Below are 16,662 nucleotides of genomic sequence, written 5' to 3' on the forward strand. Positions count from 1 at the left end.
CTCAGGCAGCATTGACTGGCTGCGTCACGCTCCTGTTCAGTTTCTTCCGATGAGAGATTGGGGAAAAGAATTCGGAAACAAAAGCCACCCAGCTCCACCCCCATGCAATTAGAAACATGCTTTAGAACCTGGAAGTAGTGCACAAGAATCCCGTGGAACATCCATTTAAGCCTATTCATCAGGATTCTTTGTAAATTCTTTTATGTCACGTTATAAGTCTTTCTGCCTAGAAAGGGTGTAGGGGGCCCTTCAAGCTTTCAGTGTCTTCTGGGGAAGCAGTAGAAGCTGCCTTCAATGGTGATTCTGTAGGTAGCATTAATTTAATATCTGCTCAAAGATATGCTTCTACTCTTTGTCCTACTGTTTAATTCGTGCTGTTCTCTTGGTAGGTAGGTAGGTCTTTGTCTAAAATTGTATCATAGGGTCATATTTTTAGCTTTACTACCACGACTTTTTCTTTTTGTTCTGACATTTTCCCCATACCTCCTTCCTGCCTGAAATAATTTTGTCTCTCTTCCCAAGACACATTCTAATCTTGGCTTCAGCTTCAGCCCATGGCTGTCATCCGGTCTGTGGATTCATTCTTGCTTGCTTGTTCTACCAAGGCATTTTTGGCCAGTATGTACTCAGGTATGAAGAGAAGATATGGGATTCGAGGATTTCTAGTTCTTAATAAGAGTAGTTACAATAAGAGCTGCTGATTGAGGTGATTGAGGACTTATTATTTATCAAGCACCATGATAAGAACTTTTCATGTATTATCTCATTTAACCTCAACGATAACCCTATGAAATGGGTACTGTTACCCCCATATTGCAGATGAAAACACTGAGATTTAGGAAAGTTGGTAACTTGCCCAAAATCCAGAGAAAAGAACAGTGAGAGCGGAAATCATCTAAGTTGCCTTGGTCTCTTTTTACATTTCCAGTTGGAAATAAGTTCTGAGTTAAAATTGATCATTCTTCAAAAAGCATAATGGCCATATAATAGCTAGCTCCATTTTCATTTTCAAAATAACTTCTTTTGGATCGAGTTTCCTAAATTACTTTTTAGAATTCAAAATTGCATACAGGTGACTCACATATCACTCAGATAGTGATAACTCCAGGATAGCACGCATTTATTGCATTACTTTATTGCAAGCAACCTTAGAGCTTATCTTCAACATAACCCAGTGAAATCGAGGTCCCATCTGTGGTCCTCGGTATTCTAAGATGGTACTGTTTTCCATCCTCCTGAATGTTGACTTTTGCTTAAGAATTGCTCTCACAGCCCAGAAATATTTATGAACTGCATTTCTTTAACAAGAATTCTTGAGATAAAATGAGTGAGAAGTATGGGTTGAATATATTTAAAACATGCTTCCATACTTATATATTTATGACCAGTTTCGATTGGTTGCAGAGTGTTCTTTCATTATTTAGACCATTTTTTAAAAAATGAAAGAACAGCTCACTTAACTTCAAAGAATCCTGGATTGATTCTTCTCAACATCTTCCCCTTGGTATTCTTGAAGCAAGAAGGAAGATGTAGGCTAAAACCTTTTTGGTTGTGATTTATGATAATGGCTTCCAGGAGATGTTAATTAGGCATGTGTAGTAAGGAAAGTCTTCTACTGAACTCGAACTTCCTAGGGACACTTGGGAATGGTTCTGTTAGGCCAGTTTCATGACCAAAAAACTTACGGGAAAGGAGATCAAGGCCATACAGTGGAGGTACCTTGTGGTTCCTTGTAAAGATGCTTGTTCAATTCAGAACATTTTTCTTGCATTACCAAGTTCTTCCATAAAGTCAACCACAACCCATATTATCGGGGACTCCGGCTAAAACTTGTGGTGAGTAGGAAATAGATTAAACATAGGTTTTCCCTTTTCTCCAGCTGCCAAAAGTGATGTCAGCGGCGTTAATGATCCTTACCTCAGCCCGTTGCAAACCCAGGGCCAGACGCCGTTCTAGCCTCTGGTTCTTGTGCTATTATGGAAAAGCTGATGATGATTGATAAGAGACAATTGGGTAGGGGACAATTACTCAAACATAAAGTCGGGGCTTGCTTTCTCGAAGCCATTTGTGCTGGGCTCCAGGGAGTAGTAGGCAAAGAATGCAAAATCTATTTAGCGGTTAACACAAAAGGTAAAGGCACGGAGACTAGACCTGCTTGATTTCCTTCTGCCTAATTACAGAAACCGTATTGCAAACACTTTTTACCATCTCTGCACCACATTGTAAACTAATCTTAAGTCTACTGGTTTGTGTTAAAGTCAGACCGATAAAACCTATATCCTGTATTTCTGAACATTAAAAAAGAAAACCGATGTGAAATTACAATATAAACCTCAGAAGTGGAATGTAATTCCTCCGAGGGAGGATATAGTGTAGAAACAGCTCCTGTGAAAGCAGAAGAAAAGCTGCTTTTTATGACGCTTTTACTCAGGTAGGGGGGATGAGATCGTATTACCTTCGCGTCTTTGAGTAACAGGTTTATTTTAGTTGAGCGCTGTGAAAATTAAAGCTTCCTGTCTCATACATAGCACATGTGGTCTGCCTTGAAATGTGGAGGGATTGTTTTCCTGAGCTCCTCTACTTTGATGGTCATGTACATGGGGACATTATCATTTGGGGAGAAGAGAGATTTGAGACAATTTGATTTACCTTTGAAAGGGGGAGGAGGCTGTATTTGGCTTTATCTTTTAATTATTCTTTGCTTTAGAAGCACTGCTCCCTGTTAATAAAAAAAAAAAAATGGGAAATAACTAAAGTGAATATTCTTTGCCTTAAAAGGTTTCTGGATGTTCATTCAGATTTCCTTAATACATCTGTGTCAGAATACACTGAATTGTTGAGAATGCATTGAATTGTTGTGACTGTAGCTGTTTTAATCTGCCTTTTCCCTCAGTGCCTCACTTTCTTGAAAAGGTTCCAGACCACCGTGAGAGCTCACAGCCTCGACGTCTCTCCTTGGTCACTCCCTCTCTTCTCTCCTTTTCGTAACACGTGTGCCTTGCTTCATTGGTGGTCTCCTGAAGTCACCAGCCCCGCCAGAAGGTCTTTCACTGGGACAAAAGGGGAACTGGAGCGAGGTGGCCTTTCACACGTTGGCAGCATTCCCTGGGTTTTCTTCCTTGGCGCTCCAGAGCCCGAGCAGGCCTGGCCAGCAACCTTGTTATTTTCCCCAGCCCTCTCCCATGTGACTTGCACCAGGCAAAAGTGCTATTTAAGCAGCTCCACTGGCTTGGCTGGTCCCTTCCCCTTTGCCATTTAAGACCATGAGACTAAGTCTTTCCAGCTCCATGCTGGCCTATTTTAAAAGTTGCTGGTTTCTTCTCTTTAGCTAAAATGGCTTTCTCCTTTCAACATAAAGTAGCAAACATCTTGGTCTTACCTCTAACTTTAGCTCCTTTAGTTCAATCCCAACTTGAGACTTTTATATTTATGTATTACTTTTGGTGGTTATGGTCTGAAGGCTTTAAAACAGAATGCTTTTTTTTTTACCGCTTAGGTCGGTCCCAAAGTCTCAGCTCGCTCGCACTTCCCAGCTGTGCCTTATGAAAAGTAGAGATTCTCCCCGTGTCCCAGACTTGAAGCTCTGTGGATTTAGCTTTTCTTTCCTTTTCCTTGGGTGATTTCCATAGCTAACAGCTGGGCTGATGCTGCCGCTGCTCCTGTAGATGCTACCACCTTACCCACACGGTGGAACCCAAGCTCTAAAGCTGGGACATTCTTCTAATAAATCAAATGGACCAGTGGTCTTTTTTGTCCATCTCAGATTGCGTGGTGTGACTGTTAAAATGAGGAAAACACCACCAAAACTACAAATAATTTGATACTGATGATTAAAGAAAAACCTACTGGGTCCATTTGCCAGATTTCAGGTATGCTTAAAAATGGTACTTTTGCAGTGTTTTATAAAGTGTTTTATTAGGATGTAAGCATTTTCCAGAAGACTTGCCAGCTCTAAATTAGTGGTGCCCTGAATAATCGCATCAGCATCAACGAAATAGCTGAAGAAATGAATTGTGATTGTGATAGTGGTATATAGTCGAATACAATTGTGTGACATAAGCAGACCCGGGAAGATAAGACACAGAGAGATGTCACAGGTGCCGTGCTCAGCATCCCGCAAGGGACAGAAAGAACTACCCACTGACCTCTCTGCTCTTGCATCCTTTCCACCTCCTCCCCCTCTATTCCCAGTGGAAGGGACTCTTTCTGTCCTCTAAGAGGAATCCGTCTCCCCTCCTGGGTCTTCCAAATACTTGCCTGTGACATTCCCTTAAGGATTTAGCTTTTGGAAACCAAAGCCAGGAAACCAGGAGCTTTTTCTGTTGTCTCTTCGCCCTACTTCTCCCCCTACGTAATGAATTAGGAGGCTGGGAAAGGAACAGAATGCCTAGAAGGTTTGAAATGTTGGTTAACGTTTCATATATTTTCCCATCGTAGATTCTTTTTTCAGAACAGTAAAGGTCTAAATATGATCAAAATACCATTTTCTTTTCTGTGTAAACATCTTTTGTTATTATACTATAATAATTTACACTCAAGAATTTTTGTATATTATACTAAAGAATTTTTTTTTTAAGTCACAGCCATTTGTGTTAAGAGAAAAAGAAATATGCTGTTTTGACACATTTCTTTAAGGAAAGGAATTCATATGAATGAATTTTTCTAGTTGAATCAGCAACATAAGATTTCAAACAATGGTCTATATTGGAAAAAAGTCATTACTGTAATTATTTTTTTCAAGCATATTGGATGAGGAAGACTTACTTTCTGGTTACATCTTAATATATGACAATAGCCAAGCAACTTATAATATTTTACTCCTATTTTCATAATAAAAGTAGAAACTGCTAGTAATGCTCTGACCAGATATTTATAACTATGTTGCTCTTGATTCAACCAATTGGCAGGAAATTTTAAGGCATTTAAATACAAGATAAAACATTTAATCTTGTGGATTTGACTAAAAATTCATTGGTGAAAGGGTGCAGATCCCTCTGTTGTACTTATATCATAACCTTGTGCTGTTTTCTGTGAAGACTAATCAGTAGGCTGACAGTGTGAAAGGCAGCAGAAGCTGTATTTGTTTTTCAGCTCTAGCAGGCATAGTTTAAGTGGGTTGAGTCCAGAAGATGTAAATTCCTACTGGATGCAATAATGTAATAATCCATAGGTCTCAAGTAGCATTTCTCAAGTGTTGACTTATTTGATAATGCTTTAAAAATTACATTTTTCATCACTGGGAACAGGATCAGGTGGGTATTATCTTACAAGACGACGCACGGAAGGGTATGGTAGATGCTGATGTGGTGATGAAATTTTTGTCAAAATGTAATTTCCTGCTGCTAAATCTCGTGACAGGTGCATCATATTTCTGGGTTCAGAAGTTATTCCCCAGTGATGTAACTAGAGGAAATGTATCACGGGAGCGTCATCATTTGACATTTGCACAGTTCTTCTCCAAGGAAGCATTTTGCTTTTTGGTTTCCAGTTTATGCATGTGACAAATGAGTTTTTGTATTTAAAACGTCGTGGTAATATTTGCCTCCTGTGGTCAGTGTGAGTCAATTACATATACCTGTACCCCTGTCTTCCTTTTCAGCGCTTATCATAGTTTTTATCATTGCATTTTTATTTGTCACTCAACAGATGTTTGTTGAATTGAATGATTGCAGGAACTTAGTATGGGTATTGCTTTTTTTTTTTTTTTTAAGCAAATTTCTAAAGTACAAAAAATGTACGATCTACATGTTTGCATCTCTTCAAGTGAGTTGCTTTATTCAGTCAAGCTCAGCCCTTCTTGACTGCAAGCCTGGAAAGGAAAGGATATAGGCAGATCAGCTTAAGTCCACAAAGCATGTGCTAAAGGTCTGTCTAATGTTATGAGCGTTCCTTTCCAACGTCACTCACCAGAGCAATGGCAAGCAGCTCTGTTTTGGGAACTTGAGTATTAGAGTTCTTTGGCTTTAGATAACACCTCTCTGGGAACCAGTACCCGGCTTAATCATCTCCTTCATTCACCATTTCTGGCTCCTGGAAGCTTTTGGCTGTCTCCAAAGATCAGATGGGCCCCCCACCAAGGGCAAAGACTAGCTGCAATGGAGACCATTCAAAAGAATATGCCCAAGGCTGGGAAGGCAGTCCAAAAAAGGAGTGGGAACTAGAGAAGGCATTCCAAAAATGTTGAGAACAATGGCTGCATGATTGGAATAAGTATGCAGACCTCGAGGTGGCTTCAGTGGGGGACAGTCTTCATGGAGGGGTATCTGTTAAAAATCTGTATCATTACTCTGTAGCTAAACTTACACACACACACACACACACACACTTGTGCAAAGATAAACAGATGCGATCTTCAGATGTTCCCTTTAAATATTTTGTTTCTCTTACCTGTGTATAGTCTTTTATTTCCATCCCCTCCAGGTCAACGTTACCTTCCACTTGCTTTTCTCTTTTTCATGGAGTCGGTGGCACCCATAGGTACCATTAGTGACCGAGACCCATGTGTTGATCAGGATTCATGATACAGGGCTTTGAAAAGTAGTAGGCTAAGACTTTGGAGGGAAGGTAGGTATGTGGTGGAATGAACATGTCCTTTTACTTCCTGCCCTTTGAACAGACATACATAATTACAGGGATGGTTTCCGAGTGTCCCAAAGCAATGGCTTTCAACATCTAGTGAAGCTGTATGTCTTTCTCAACTCCTGGGGCTCCCAGTCTCTGCCCTTCTGCACCCATGCAGGTCGGCACATGTCATGACAAAGGGGATGGCGTTCGTTCCTGCGCTGAGCTGTTCGTGCAGCCCTCCTGGAGGAGAGCCAGATAGAAAATGAAAAGCACACACGTGACCTTCACTTCTCCCTTATTTTACATTTGGCAGTTTGTCTGTCTGAGCCCTTTAATGACGCACGGCCTTCCTACCTAACTTTAGGCCCGGTGCCGTGAAGCCTTGAAGCCGTGAAGCCGTGTAAGCTGTACCTAGATATCCTGGTAGGAACATTCTCGTAGATCACACCATGGTTTCAGGAGAAACTCGAAACCGAATAAGAGATCTGTAGACCATTGTCTGGGGTTCATGAAAGGGTGGGTTTGTCTTTCACTTGTAGAAACCACACGAGGTAAATCCTTTTCTCTGGCAATTTAAGGCATAGGCCTGTAGCGCTTTTTGTTTTTACATTGATGTCATTCATGTCTTTATGTAAAGGTAGAAAAACAGACTTTACCTGTTGTTTAGGAACAGAGTTAATATTTTAAAATAAAAAATTGCCGCATAAAACTGGAGTCCTCATTTGGTAAATTTCAGCTTAGCCGAAAGCTGTTATGTAAATAGTGAGTACAGGTGTCCCGGCCATCTCTCTGCTTCAAAACGAGAGAGAGGAGAACAGGTACATCGCTCAGCATTTCACGGTGTGAGTTTTAGAACTCACCGCTACCTTTTTCGCTGGCATGGATTATTACTACCACCCTTCCGTCATATCACAAAGCGCGTCCTCATCGTCCTTATGCTTAGATAAAGGGGTCTTGGCCTCATGTTCCAGGTTCTCCACCGTCTACCCCAATTTACTTTTGCAGACTTAACTCCTTCCACCCCTTTTCAGATGTCTTGTGCTCCAGTGAAGTTCATTCTTCATTTGGCCCGTCCGTGGCTGTGCTCTCATCCCCCTGGGCCTTGTTTGATCATGTGCCATCAGTGAGAAATGTGTTTTTGTCCTTGTCATTCATGCAACTCATATTTAGTAAGTACCCGCTATGTGCCAGCCCTTGTGCTAAGCTCCGGAGACGCTGAGCTAAAGCATCATAGACAAAATCCCTCTTTCCACATCCCAAATTATTTCTTTCTTCCGAACCAAGTCAAGTGTGTCAGCCCTTATATTCCAAGCTAGAAGAATTTTTTTTCTCCTCCCCTATGCATCTAGAGCTTTCTTTCTGTGCGTCTATCATGGAATTCACGCCTATCTTCTCTGCATTCTCTCCATTTATGAATGGAACTTATTTACCTGCCTTTCTAGAATTTCTAGAAAGCAGAATTCAACTTTATATCCTCCATAGTATTTAATGCAATCATTTTATTCATTCAACAATCATTTATTAACTACTCTGTTTAGGACTTTCTGTAAATATTGATATTTATATTGAACTTCTGAATGCATGAAAACTGTGGGCCTCAGAGGGACTCTCTAATATTTGGGATCAGAAGCGGCTTTATGAGGTTGGAAAAGGTGCCTCCTCTTTGCATGGGAACAGATAATTCCCCTTGAGGTCTACCTTCTTGAGTAGCATAAAAGAAACGTACTTCTGCCAGAATAACTTAATTCTCTTAAACCTAAATTAGAATCTTTTCTTTTTCTTTCATTTAATGATTAACTAGGCCTGTCTTGGGTCTCTTTCTGTATCTAATATTTTTATGTCAAGCAATGTCTGATTAAAAACTGATTCAGATTTTGTAATGTTAAACCTTTGCCACATCAAATTCTAAAATTTGCAGTTGACTTTTAACAAAAAGATTGAGCACAGCCTCACTATAACCTGCTTACCATATTTTGAAGTGGTTTTATGCAGTAACTAAATGTACATTTTTGTTTTGATCATAAGAACATCAAAGCATTGTGATTTTTGTGTTGCTAAGCCTCTGAAACCTCCAAATAACATTGATTTGTTTACTGACTTAATATTGACTATTTTGAGTTTGTGATTGCTTTACCCTTGCATTTTGAAAGAAAAAAGAAGTTAAATACGGTTTGTTGATTTTATTTAAGCACACAGTACTGTTCGTGCATGCAACTTGTTCATCCGATACGCCCTTTTTTTTGTTTTGTTTTTAAAGCAAAACCCTAACAAAGTAATTGAACGTGCATTTTGAGATGTCTGTGGTGACACATTCTTGCCTTTTCCTTTTCAGAATGAAGACCTAAATGACCTCAGCAAATCCTCCTTTAACTCATGGGTACCCAGACTCTATAACTATTTCATGATTCACAACCAGGACCTCACATCTTCCTCCTCAGTAGATGGTACGATGCATTCATTTCAGTTTGTTTACTTTATATACAATCCTCAGGAGTTCGTTGACTGAACTGCACGTTCTATATTGTGCCAAGCGAAAAAAAAAAAGCACTGTGACACCGGAACAATGAGTCTGCATAAACTTCATCTTCAACCTTAAGGACTTAGCTGGCCGCATGAGCTGATGTGCCCACCGTGCTGCGAGAGAATGGGTTTACTCTCATTGCATCTACAAGACACATTTCATCTGCTGCTGAAACCGCGTACGACAGAGCATCGTTGTAAATTATTTCACGCAAAACAGTTCGCGTTGGGTGGAGAGAGTATTAAATATTTAACGTAGGTTTTGATTTATACGTGTAATTTTTTTAATTAAAATGTAACTTTTCTTATAGCACACATCATTTTTTTTTCTTTTTTCTTTTTCTTTCTTTCTTTTTTTTTTTTTTTTGGATGTGGACCTGAGGTATACAGTGTTCTGTTGTAAAGAGTGGAGCAAATGCTTAAAACAAGGCTAACAGGAGTAGAATAGGGTACGGCCCTTGTTTTAAGATTATAATTCAGAAAAATAATATAAGAATCATAGTGCCATAGATGGTTTTCAATTGTATAGTTATATTTGCTGATACTAGATCTTGTATTATATAGCCCTGATGTTGAGCTGAGATCCTTACAAGAATTGATCTTAATTTTGTATTTTTCCTGTAAGGCAGTAGGCCATGTTAATTAAACTGAAGAAGGATATATTCTCCTGGGGTGTTTTCAAGTGTCAGCTAAAAATTGGCAATTGAATGGAAGCAAAATTCTAAGCAAAGGACATCAGAGTCTTCCGTTGTACATACTGTAAAGAGAAGGAGACATGGGTGATCCCTCTGGAATGAACAATGTGGGTGTTTGTAAATTCTGGAAATTTTTTTTTATTCATAATAAACTAGACTGTTGATCTTTTCTTCTCCCCTTCCCCCCACTTCTGTAAGCTTCTTGCTCCAATGCCACCATTTTCTTCTGTGCACACATTAGGATATTTCATTTCCGGCATGGTCTTGAGAAAGATGACCAGACAAGTGAGTACTTGTCTTGAATTTCTAACCAGAAATTTAAATTCCAGGAAGTGTTTTTTTGTTTTGTTTTGTTTTGTTTTGCTTTGTTTTGTTTTGTTTTTTTATCATAACTAGGGCTCCATGGCACTTTCTTTAAGACCTTATGTCCTGTTTTCTGACAACTTCTAGTGCTACGTTATTTAACTGAATGCAATTTGGCCCATCTGCCTTGGTGGGTACTAGCTTATTAGTGATTGGTTAACAAAACCCAGTGTAGAGAGGGCCCATCAAAAAGCTTAATGACCCACTATTGGGACATCTATCCAGCAGTGAAAATGTCAATCCTTTTCTTCTTTGAGAGAAAGTATATCTATCTTGAATTTTTTTTTTTTCCTTGTGAAAAAGAAATGGCAATGAATGCACTTAAAGAGATGGCCTACAGAGTTTTTAACCTTTCTACCAGGAAACTTCCTATGGGTTAAGTGAACGAATGCCAGTATCAGGCTCTCAAAGAGTCTGTGTAAACTCTGTATCAGAAATTCCCAGACATACTGTTGAGAAGAGCAACATTTTATTTCTCTGAAGGGTTGTACTCACTCCCTGGGTGGGGCTGAGGCCACACGGAGGGGGCCAGGGTTGGGGTGCTATTGCAGTGGCTGCTGACCCTTCTCACCTGTCCAGGGGACCCCTGCTCTATTCGAAAGGGAGTGGAGATAAATGGAACCCCTCACACTGCTGAGGCCCGTGTTACTGTTAATTCAGCCAGATGGCATGGACCTCGCAGACTGTTGTGCAATGTTCATTGTTGCAGATTCCAATCATTTGCATGCTCATCATTTTCCAAGATAAATTGGTCTGTAGGCATAAGAATCCATTGTTTTCAAGGAACTTGCTGAATTACATCATTTCCTATGAGGAGAGAACACTACCAATTTTTTAAAAATCTGATATGAGAGTTTTTTTCTACTCTTTTATGAAAAAGACTTTGTTGGTCAAACTAGCTTTCATTTTTCAAGTATTCTGACTCATACTCTTGTTAGAGAGAGATCAGTGAGCAAGGTCAGCCCCCGCCTTCTTCTGTAAAGCTAGTTATTTCTCAAGGAACCTAAACTTGGAATCTTTATTACCAAGATACCTCTGCATGTGGAATTCTCAGCGTCTTTTGGGTGAGAACAGAAATGAACGGACTGGAAAAACTCATCTCTTGGTTTCTATTTCTCTGCTGTTTTGTTCGGTCAGATACTATAAGGGCAGAAATTCTTATTGAAGCTGCTTCTCATTGGCCTTGAGCTGGGTTTGATGGCGGTATTGAACTTCACCAATTTAAGACTGGAAGTTGCTGGTATTTAAGGCAAAAAACTCATGCTCTGGCTACATGAGGGGTTGGTCTTGATCGACATCAGCTTCTAAGTCCTTGTGTTCAGTTCCTCCTGAGAAAAGTCGGCTTGTCTCGTTTCAAAGTGTTTGTAGGCCAGCCAAGGGCTTACGGTAATGAGGTTTCAAGTGGTGTCTGGCTAACTGATAAGTTAGTGGCTTTTTCTTCATGAGACCATGGTTTCACAGCATTTTTTTCTTAGAGACTTAGGCAGAGTTTTAAAATTCTCCTTTGTGGAAAGAACAAATAGGTTTCGTAAATTCAATGATATCTTCATTCAGGGCAAAAAAAAAAAAAAAGATCCTAGAACCATCCAGAAGTGAAGAAAAGCCATTAATGATCAACTGCCTAAGTCAATAATGACAAATCAGTCCCGATGTTACATTTGTGACTTTTCTTGCTAACTCTCAAAGGTCAGGGACTCTCTTGACTAATCTAGGTTGACTACAAAAATGGATTTACTAAAAATCACCTAGCCAGAGATTTTTAACCTTTCTTTCCCTGACTATCGTCTTCTGGCTATCTTTTAACTTTGAGACATACTAAGAAAAACAACTTTACTGTAAGGAACAGTATTTTACAGTCCTGAAGCCCTGTTTTGTTCCATCTTGCATGCTGCGTTCAATGTGCCATGTAGTTGAAAACTTTTATTTACTGAAGGTGGTTTACAAACGGAAAGGGAGCTCATTTTCCACTGATGAATAGAGCCTTGAAAAATGAGATAGATGCATCGTGCTCTCACTGCCTTGGCTGAGCCATGTGGGTCAGTCCATCATGCAAGGAGGCGTTGAAACCCCAGACACTGGGAATTAAGACCTTGATTGGAGAGAGACAGAACCCTTTGGAAGACGTGCGAAGCGGAATGGGTGGAAGCCAAATATGAAATCGCTTTTTTGCAATGACTTGACAGGGGAGTGCGTGTTCCTAGGATACCGTGAATTGTGTAGTTGGCGAGAACCTTGCACTCACATAGACTGCTGAGAAATGAGAGGAAGAAGCATGTTCTTCTAGGGATATGAAGAAAAAGGACCTTGCCAGTACTAAGAGAAAGACCTCCAGTCTGTGAGCTCAGTTAGGGAGAGCCAAAGCATCCTTCTCGTAGTCAGTAGAACATGAGGAGTTACACACTGGTGCTCTTGGGCATTTTCAAAGCTAAGCCCGGGAAACCCTGGAGGTCCTCTCCAACCTCCAGAAATCAGTCTCCTAAGTTCGGGTAGGCAATGTGTGGATCAGATGGCATATTGGGGCATCCTTCACTCCTTGTCACCAGAGTATCAAGTTAAGTGCTGGGAGGAGGCAGAGTGATGTGTTTGACCCTCCTTTTGGGGAATTTATCAGTAATAAAGAGCTTATAATCAACTGTTAAGATTAGAAAAAGTGTGACTTAGCTGGGGAGTTGTCTTTCTTTCCTAGTTTGTTGATGACTTGGCATTTGTGACACATACACCAAGAGATCTGGTGTTTTAGACTTTTGCCATTCACCTGGCATTTCAGTTCCTCTGCTATGTGGTCAGTTTTCCCAGTGTTTACCAATAAGCCACATAATAGGACAACTTCAGTAAACAGGAAAATGTGTATTTATATGGACATCTTTTGTGCTGTTATTAATTTTTTTTTTTCTTTTTAGAACTTTGCTATTGGCTTAAGAATGTAGTTCCCGGAATAATTTTTCTTACGAAGCTCTTTCCTTACACCTCTTGGCTACAGGGCGGGCCAAATTAAATACATCTATATTTTTTCATTTAATGTATGTGTAGTTCGATTTATCATCTTAAGATGGTGGTGCTGCTCATGGTGCTACTTCATCTGTATACAAAAGGACCAATGCATGGTCTATATTGCTACCAAAACATTTATTGTATATATGTGTATAACATGTACTATGTATATATGTAACGGGTACCAGGCCAGGTATATATTTTTATTTAGAAGTGTTTCACTTTTCCAAGTTTTCTTTATAGTGATATGCTTATTTTCAGTTTTTCCCCTGCCCTGACTCTGTCTGGTACTTAGAACTGTAGTGTCTTCATCATTAATTAAAGAAAACTGTCTAAATGAAGTCACGGATGTGAACGCTAGTGGTCCTTAATATCTTGGATTATGGGTTGTGGAACAGAAACTGCCAATTAAAATTTGCTGGGGCATTTGATTGGATAATAGCAGTGTACACAGATTAACATACTTTAATAAATGGAACAGGTAGGTTGGCTTCCCTCTTCGCTTGGCTTTCACGAGTAAAAAGAAAAAGACCTCCGAAAACATTTAAAGCTACTTTTGTTGCTGGTGGTACAGTGGGAAGAAAGAGAGGAGCAGAAAGATGTGTTCTGTTGATGGGCACTTAGACTAGCCATGTCAGCCTTCAGCATGCGGAGGTCCCCGAAGAGTTGTTCAAATGCAGATGATCACTGAGGGACCTGGGGCGGGGCCTGCCTGAGATTCCTTATTTCTAAGGAGCTCCTGGGGACCCAGTGCCATTCATCTTGGTCTATATTGATGGCACTGAGTAGCAGCCCTCGCCACACTTTGGCGTCCTCTGGGTAGCTTTCAAAAAGCTCAATGGCCAGGCCCACTCCGGAGATGCTGGCCTGCTTCGTCCGGGGAGGGGCCTGGGCACCTGTCATACCTGCTGCTGCCTTCTGAGCCCTCCAGAAGATTCTAGTACATGATCAGAGCTGAGAACTACTATTGCAAAGGGTTGCCCCAAACCGATTACTGAGGTCATTTGCTAGAGACGCTGATTGCCTGGAGCTATTTAGGAACGTGATCTTCGACAGGTGACGCTTGTGGTTGGCGAGTCCAGGAAACCCTGGCTCTGTGCAAGAGGGGCCTTCAGGATCCTTTTGCCGCTAGCAGGGATTGAACACTTATGATTTTTGAAAATAATAAGCCATGTTGTCCATACAGAAGCAGCCAACTCCCCCACCCTGCCCCAACTGAGCTTTCTGGCTTAATCTAAAATCGATGATAATGTGTCCTAAGTTGTTCAGACGAACCCAGATGATGGAACGTCTAGAAACAGAGTCAAGATTTTTTTTTTTTATGGTAATGTTGGTTAATGAAATCCAATATGTTTCAACTGTACATTTTAACAGTAAGGCATATGTATATATATATATGCGTGTGTGTGTGTGTGTGTGTGTGTATAATTTATATTGTGTGTTCACCTCCCATAATTAGATTTCTTTCTGTCACCACATATTTGATTGGACTTTTTGAAGTACTCTCTTTTCCACTCTAATGTGGTGTGTCAAACCGGAGGGGTCTTCCTTCTGCCTGGCATTATAATAATATTTTCACTGAAGCAGCAGTGTACGACACGATGGAAGAATGCTTGAGTCATTATTTCATCTTCACTTTTTATTTGCTTCGTCCACTTATTTGTTTTAAAAAAAGATTTTTTTCTCCAAGTGGTATTGCAAAACAAACATCACTCTGGCCTCTATTGAAATGACACATAAACATCGCGAATTAGTATTAATTTGAGTGCAGTCTAGTTGAAATGAATTACTGGTGTAACTTATAGCATGGTCGCCATTACCTTTATACATATACGAAAATGAACTATAGCAAGTCGAAAGTGAGTAAGACATCTGTGAGAATTTAATAGTCGTGGAGAATTGTAAGTACATCACTGATTATATTATAAACAATAGCAACGATCATTCTGCGTTTGCTCTGGGTTAGACACCAGGATTGACATCAATTACCTCATTTTATCCCTCCAGCAACCCAGAGCTAGGTAACGATGATCCCTAATTCCCAAGTGTGCAAGCAGAGGAGAGGGGGGTGTGTCTGTGACCAAATTTATATTCTCATGGACATCACTGCAAGTCTCTGGTTTCTAAGTAATTTAAAAAAACATTATGCTTCCTACATGGAAGACACTGTCACTCCAGCTGCCTTATTCTTTTGCTGAGCAAATATGATCTCTCAGGAGCCTGAGAGTGAGTGTCTGTCCACACACAAAGTAACAGTGCCTTATTAGACCTATTTTTATTCTTTATCTTTGTGTCTAGCTTGGTTCATTCATGTCAAAAATGGTTCTGGGTTCCTATTGTTTTTCTCAATCAGCACACCTCTTCTTAGCAACAGAGTAGAATGACTCAGCTTTATTTCAGGGATACAAGGGCAGTAGGTGAAATGTGAAAGTCACAAAATCCAAATGCCTGTGTTTCTAAGCATCAGAGTTTACATATTATCTCCTGTAAACTCTTGGGAATCACAACTTACATTCTCTGTTTAAGATTGCCATGGATTTGTTTGTTTGTTTATTTGTTTTTTAGATAAACGAGCAAGATCGACAAAAGGAAAAATGTGGGAGAGGAGGATACCTGAGTATTACCTGAGTTGGAGAATGAGACAAAGGGTGTTTGAAGCTCCCCAAATGCAGGAATGCTTTCTCTGATATACCACCCTGGGGGAGAGGAAAGTTGTCTCTCTTAAGGTCCTGCCCCGTGTCTGAAAATTAAACCAACAATGACAGATTAGCAAGAGGAAAGCACATAGATTTATTGAACATAAATTTTACATGACGCAGGAGCCTTCATAGAGAAGCGAAGACCTGAAGAAATAGATCTGAGAGCTTCCATGCCAGGTTTGATGAAGAATGGACACTTGTGGAGGAACACGCTAGGTTAAGGAGCGTGAAATCAGTGTAGTCAACAGGGAGAAACTTAGCAGGTCCTGTTTGCTGGGATTCTTCTTGGCGACCTTTTGTCTTCAAAGATAAAGATGCCTGTTTCCTTAGCCATCACGTGAGGGTGTTATGACCTGTTTCTGGGAGAAGGGCAGGGAGAAGGTCAGAGTGACCTTCCTGCTCCTGCTGCTTTCTAACATTCTTTCAGCTGAAAATATTCAAAGGCCGAGGTGCCATATTTGGTGTAGCATTTCCGGAAAACCATCAACCCACAGTGCTTTGCAAAACTTGGACTGCACACTACCTATACGAATTCCCTGAGGGGCTTAACATGGGCCCCAGGAAACAATGTTAGTGACAAGTTGTTCCCCCCACCCACACACACACACCCCTCCTCTCCAGGGTTATTTTACACCCTGACCGTGGACAAGGAATGTGTTATTAGAGTTTACTAGTCCATATCCTTCTGCTTCCCCTCCATGTTAGTCGCCGCAGAGCTCAGACACCATAGCCCTTAATTGTAAATATGAGACAAGAAATGATTTTGCTGAAGATCCTCACCACTCCTGAAAAAGCAAACAACCTATATACTAGAAATTAGTAAAATTAAG

General features: G+C 40.3%; 1 protein-coding gene across 1 annotated transcript in view; it reads left to right on the top strand.

Moving 5' to 3' along the window:
• The window catches only part of IRS1 (insulin receptor substrate 1), a 55,651-nt gene extending 42,177 nt beyond the window's left edge, over positions 1–13,474 (top strand). Inside the window, exon 2 of the mRNA XM_016118888.2 lies at positions 8,897–13,474. The gene's annotated coding sequence lies outside the window, so the exon portion shown is untranslated. The remainder of the gene's footprint in view (positions 1–8,896) is intronic.
• Positions 13,475–16,662: the final 3,188 nt, after the last annotated feature.

This window comes from Rousettus aegyptiacus, unplaced genomic scaffold, assembly GCF_014176215.1.
Source record: "Rousettus aegyptiacus isolate mRouAeg1 unplaced genomic scaffold, mRouAeg1.p scaffold_m13_p_2, whole genome shotgun sequence".
NCBI lineage: Eukaryota > Metazoa > Chordata > Mammalia > Chiroptera > Pteropodidae > Rousettus > Rousettus aegyptiacus.